This window comes from Bombina bombina, unplaced genomic scaffold (assembly GCF_027579735.1).
Source record: "Bombina bombina isolate aBomBom1 unplaced genomic scaffold, aBomBom1.pri scaffold_863, whole genome shotgun sequence".
NCBI classification, from domain to species: domain Eukaryota; kingdom Metazoa; phylum Chordata; class Amphibia; order Anura; family Bombinatoridae; genus Bombina; species Bombina bombina.
Genome location: NW_026512750.1, coordinates 54,745 through 61,587, shown reverse-complemented (window position 1 = coordinate 61,587; position 6,843 = coordinate 54,745).

Below are 6,843 nucleotides of genomic sequence, written 5' to 3'. Positions count from 1 at the left end.
ATGAAAGAAGATAAACTCAAATGGGACATTAGAACCCTAAGGAAATATCATGAATTGGGTATCATACTGAGAGGATTAAGGTTGAATAAGTTCCCTACATTTATAACGGAGGACAAGTCCTTCATAGAACTATGGAATGGACACCTTACAGACTGTTCCTTAAAATTTATTTTGTTGATTATAGACTATAAAGAAAAGGCATTGGTGGACTTGAGTCAAAAAATCAAGTCAGTACAGGATGAACTGAACAAACGGAGCAAAGAGCCCTACTTTACCAAATTTGACAAAACCCTACAGGAGGTAGTAGCACAAGCGAAAAAATTGCTTCTAGAGATAAAACACAAGAAGTACGTGAGGGACCAGGTGGACTATGACCAGGATAAGGTCTATGTTTGGAACCGCAAGGAAAGGTTTGCATTGAGAAAAGAACAATCAAATGAGTCCTTTCACCCCCACAGACATAGAGGCGGAAACAGACACAGAAGGAATAGAGGGAGACGGGTGAACTTTAATGAAAGTGAAGGGGAGTCTTACGATGAGGGGTCTGGCTCTGGTGGAGATGACCAGGGTCCTGTTGACCGACCACCACAGAACTATGATCAAAGAGGACACTTTGAACAAGTTGCAAGACCCATAGAAGGCTCCAATAGATTACCTCCCATTCTTAAGAATACCTCACAAGATAACTATAGACCCTCCAATTATAGAGAGGAACCTGAACAGAGGGGATCACATTATGATATCGAAAGAGCACAGATGGAGCAGGTTTTTCGGCTACCCCCAAAAGCACCCGAAGGGGGGGGGAGGAGGAAACCAAGGTTATCAATACCCGAGGAAAGAGAAACAAGGACCACAGTATCAACAACATCGGTACCCCCTCAGGAGAGGCAGAGGGAGAGGAAGCTACAGGGAAGAAATGTAATCAACTTATCGGATCATGTATTGACGGATGCTGAACTGGAAGTCCTGAGTTTGGGCCTTACCTTTGTGCCTTCAAGTGACTTTAATCTATTCAGGACTTTACTGGATGTAAATGGCTTAATACGGAATCTGACAGTTAAGACATTTTTTGAATCTCTGAAGTCATATTACATCATATAAGAGACATGATACCATTACTTCAGAGTCAGAGCAAGAGTCTACTGTAGCCTCTCAATGTAATATAACACTAGATTTCCATGAATATTGTGATATAAGGGTATTAGAGTCCCTACAAGACTCAACTAACCTAGAGGGGTCGAGTGTACCGAGTAAGCCTAACCTAAAGATGAAGTCATGTTTTTATCCAGTGCAAAATAGGGGTCCCCTACTGGAAACGTTTCAGAAAAGGGTAGAGGAAGATCTGGTCAAGTTACATTACACTACTAGAAGAGGTAGCAATCCTAACATCTGCAGAAACCAAAGAGCAGCGCTAGAGAGCCTCAAAGAGAATGAGCAATTAGTGATAAGAGCTGCAGACAAAGAGGGGGCAATAGTGGTGCAAAATAGGAAGGATTTTTTGGATGAAGCCCACAGACAACTTAAAAACAAGGAAGACTACATACAGCTACAAGGAGACCCAACAATATCATTCCAGAGACAATTGGCCTCCCTAGTAGATGATGGGGTGGACTTTGGATTTATTGATCAGGATACTAAAAGTATCTATTGGTAGATAACCCCTCAATGCCAACTTTTAACCATCTCCCGAAAGTCCACAAATCCACAGAAAAGGTACAGGGGAGGCCAATTGTCAGTGGAATTGGGTCCCTTCTGGAACACCTCTCTGAATGGCTAGACTGTATACTACAGCCGCTAGTGAGCAAACTTTGGAGTTACATCTCAGACACAAAACACGTTCTAAACTTGCTAAGTGACCTGGTGTGGCAACAAGAATACATGTGACTTACGGTTGATGTCAGATCATTGTACTCCACGATACCGCATGATAAGGGCCTGGAAGCCATTCGATACTTCCTCAATGTTGAGTTTGGTGAGGACAGGCGGTATGTGGAGTACGTGACTGACGTCACGAAATTTCTCCTAACTCACAATTATTTTGAATTCGGGGGGGAGTTCTACCTCCAAAGGCGTGAGACAGCAATGGGGGCCAAGTTTGCCCCCTCCTACGCCAACCTTTTCATGGGTTGGTGGGAGCTCTCCCACGTCTTTGGGGGTGGGAACCCCTTCAAGAATGAAATTGTTTGGTACAAATGTTTTATAGATGACCTCCTCCTGATTTGGAGGGGGACAGAAGCCAGCATGGAGGAATTCATAATCTACCTTAATACCAACAAGGTGGGAATAAGTTTTACATCAGAATCCCATAGAAATGAGATCAATTGTTTGGACCTCAGGTTGGTGGGAACAATGAACAAGCCAGTGGAAACCAGGATTTTTTGAAAGCCGATCTCGGGTAACTCTCTCCTCCATGCTAACAGCAACCACCCACGAAGAGTGTTCAATGGTGTAGCGAAAGGCCAATTCATAAGCCTCAAAAGAAATTGTAGTACAGAGGAGGAATATGAAAGGCAGGCTGATGATTTGACAATGAGACTGGAGGAGAGAGGTTACAAGAGATCTACAATCCTGGGAGCAAGACGTAAAGTCAAATCTATAGATAGGAAACAGCTGTTACAGGAACGTAAATCCAAAGAATGTGAGAAAAGTGGAGACAACAAGGTTGTCTTCATTACTGAGTACTCACAGCAATACCCAGAAATTTGTGGCATAATTAAAAAACACCTCCCTCTCTTAACAGCAGATGATGGGTTAATTGACACGGTGGGCAAAGGAGTTAGGTTTGCCTATAAAAGGGGCAGAACGGTTGGAAACATGGTGGCTCCAACCAGACTGGAGAGGAATACCACCAGTACGTCCTCATGGTTATAGTTTAATGGGATGTATCGCTGCAACTACCAAGCATGCTTGGCATGTACCAAAGTACAGCTGTGAGACAGCTTTGAATGTCTGGCAACGGGTGAAAGGAACCCAATAAAGCAGTGTTTCAATTGTAGGTCAACCTACATAATTTATGTCATCTCATGTAATCAATGTGCTCTCCAGTATGTGGGCCTCAGTACAAGGGAAGCCAGAGTAAGGATCAGAGAGCATTTGGCTGACATAAGGAAAGGGACCCTCACTACAGCGTTAATAAATCACTTCTCACACTTTCACAATAAAGACACAAGTAGTTTCAAGTGGAATGTTATAGAGAAGGTTCTCCCTGTAAAAAGGGGTGAGGACAGAGTCAGAAAGCTAGGGGAGAGGGAGGCCTACTGGATATTCAAATTAAAGACCAGAATTCCAGTGGGCCTCAACTCTGAATTTGATTTAATCAACTTTTGGTAAAGATAGAGTACAATCAAACATTTTGTTAATCTTCTCCATGAAAGGAATTAGGGTTAAATGGTTCACCTATAATTAGGTCCCCGCGGATATTAAAGATTTTCATCTATATATAGTCCCTAAGGGGAAGGGAAATAAGCAGATGAATAAATAAATAAATAGACAAGTTAATATTTATAATATTTTTAATACTTGCAATGTTTAAAAATATTCAATAGACTAATTTCATCGAGCACAGTAGAAGTACCAACAAAATAAGTAACATGCGGTTGCCTTTGTTTTGTTAAATCTTGAGCCGTCTATGAACACCGTGCATTTCTATATAGGGAGGATTAAAATCTCCATAATTTCAGTTTTACTGTACCCATGAGCAGGCATAATAACCTGAGTGTTGTCCTCCTATATAGAACTACATGGGTCCTTTATGAGCAAAATATATGGAGTATTACTAGTGCATATGCTATACTTACTAGAGCATTGCATATTGTTAACACCTAAGCACAAGTATTATCGGTACTGTCAGGTTTATCATCCCAGTATTCCGTTATTTGCAAACTCATATGACAGGATATCTATTTGTTTCTTCATGTTCACCTTGTGTTTTTCTACATCAGGGATATAGCCATTTGACTAATGTGTTGCATTACGAACGTTGTTAATAATGTTACCATTTACACTTGTATACTCTGTAACAGACCACGAATTACACATGAAAAAGGTTGGTTGAAACATACAAGAGTGAGCAGCGTTCAATAATAATATTGGCGAAGTGGATCCGTATTGCTAGGCTCCATTTATTTGTGAACCAAGTGCAATATTGAAGCTGTGACGATATATAAGCTTAATATACTACTTTGAATTGCATCGGAGATTTTGATAGCAAAGATTAGAATTTATCAGCTAGTGCTTAGCTTTGACACACGCACTTTAGCAGCGCAATCTAAATGGGGATTTCGGTCACAGGTAGTTCCTGATTGGCTTAGAGATAGGAAGGTGTGTTCCACTAGCGAATGAAAATATCAGGAACTACCAGCAATATGATTGGCCTTTATGGCAGGAGGTGTTTACCTCTGAGCCAATAGGTTAACAACATAGGTATTATAAGGTTTGGTGATGTAAAAAGTTTTACATGTGGCTAGGATTACGGCGTGGGTGCCGAAACATGTTAGCCTAATATTGTCAGTTTTTTACCTATATACTCAGTTTTTACCCAGGGGACATTGGTCCCTAAATGCATGTTTCCAATAAAGTGTTTTTCTTTTAAATTCCTACCCGGACTCGGTGCTCCATGTTTTTCCTTTTTACATGCTACTCTGGCCGTTATGTGAGCACGGGTAATTGCAGGGAGGATTCGTCTGTACAGGGGAGTGAGAAACACTAAGGACCGGTTGCACGGCAGTGTTATACTATCGGAAGTGAAGTAGGAGAGAAGCCCAGATGATGAGTGGTATAACATTTTAAAGGGATAACACCGGACCACACTGAAAGGTACCACTGGGGTGACGCTTGCCGCCTGAGGAGACAACGGGAACAGGAGAGATGTGAGTTCAGCTGTTCAGCTGTTTTTTGATGTACATACCTTTCCTGTCTTCATTTGAATTTAATGTACTCTGACTTAGAAGTGAAGAGTTTATATACATATGACTGAGTACTCTAAGCAACCTCATAACGGGAACTACCTCTCCAAGATAGTCAATAGAAACACTGCGTGCAAAGTGTACACACTGCAATCTGATCTATGAACATTGCATTAATACAAACACCCATGATATACAAGGTGGATTAAAAAAATCTATGGGAGGTATTGCCCTGAATATATGCATTAAGACAGACGCATTATACCGACCCTCTGGGGTTCTAACAGTTAGTTACAGAACTGCAGTTTCTGAGGTTTTTTTTGTACTTTAGCTAATTGTATGTAATTTATTTAATTGTATTTAATTTAGGTAATTTATTTAATTGTAGTGTTAGTTGTTAGTGTAACTTAGGTTAGGTTTTATTTTACAGGTACTTTTGTATTTATTTTAGCTAGGTAGCTATTAAATAGTTAATAACTATTTAATAACTATTGTACCTAGTTAAAATAAATACAAACTTGCCTGTAAAATAAAAATAAACCCTAAAATAGCTACAATGTGACTATTAGTTATATTGTAGCTAAATTAGCGCTGCGGAATCTGTTGGCACTCTACAAATAACCGATAATAATAAAATAATAATAATAGATTAGGGTTTATTTTACAGGTAAGTATTTAGTTTTAAATAGGAATTATTTAGTTATTAATAGTGGGTTTTATTTATATTAATTTAAATTATATTTAAGTTAGGGGGGTTAGGGTTAGACTTAGGTTTAGGGGTTAATACATTTAGTATAGTGGCGGCAACGTTGGGGGTGGCAGATTAGGGGTTAATAAATGTAGGTAGGTTGCGGCAAGATTAGGGGAGGGAGATTAGGGGTTAATAAATATAATGTAGGTGTCGGCGATGTTGGGGGCAGCAGATTAGGCGTTAATAAATATAATGTAGGTGGTGGCGATGTCAGGAGTGGTAGATTAGGGGTTAATAAATATAATGTAGGTGGCTACCATGTCCGGGGCGGCAGATTAGGGGTTAATAAGTGTAAGATTAGTGGTGTTTAGACTCGGGGTTCATGTTAGGGTGTTAGCTGTAAACATAACTTTTTATTCGCCCTTAGGAATCAATTGGGCTGCGTTACTGAGTTTTACGCTCCTATTTGGCAGGTGTTAGACTTTTTCTCAGACGTTGATTCCTATGGGGAAATCGTGCACGAGCACGTACGACCAGCTCACGGCTGACTTAAGCAGCGCTGGTATTGGAGTGCGGTATGGAGCTTACTTTTGCTCAATGCTCACTGCAGGTAAGTGAGCGCTGCAGGTAAGTGAGCGGTGAGAAAAACTTGCTCGTTAGCACCGCATAGCTCCTAACACAAAACTCGTAATCTGGCCGTCAGTGTCCTGAAAAAGTGGAACGCTAAATGTCTGAAGACATCCTTTAGGCTAAGGGCATAACCATAAAACACAATACCATATGCAGGAGTTCATTGGAGTAAAGCAGCTGGTGTTATGCACAGACCAACTAATTGCAAACCAACTAATCGATTATGAGATTCGTTGACAACTATTTTCATAATCGATTATTATCAATTATGCCGATTAGTTCTTGCAGCTCTACGTAAAATCTCATAACTACTGCTCTTAGATTGCGAAATGGATCTTGTCGGTATAGGCTGCTACGCAAGCTTTTTAGCCTCACCACAAAACTTTTAATGGCAGTGCTATGGAAATCCCATGAAAAAACGTCATTTTTATGTGTGCGGTACTGACGTTGCGGTACAGACTAAAAGGCTTGCGGTACAGCTATACCGATAAGACTTGTAATGGCTGCGGTGCTGTTTTAACGCTGAAATGACCATTTTTTCAGCATTAAAATACGAACGCACAACTTGTAATCTAGGTATTACTTAGAAGCTCCCAGATTAGCAGTGTTGATGAGGTT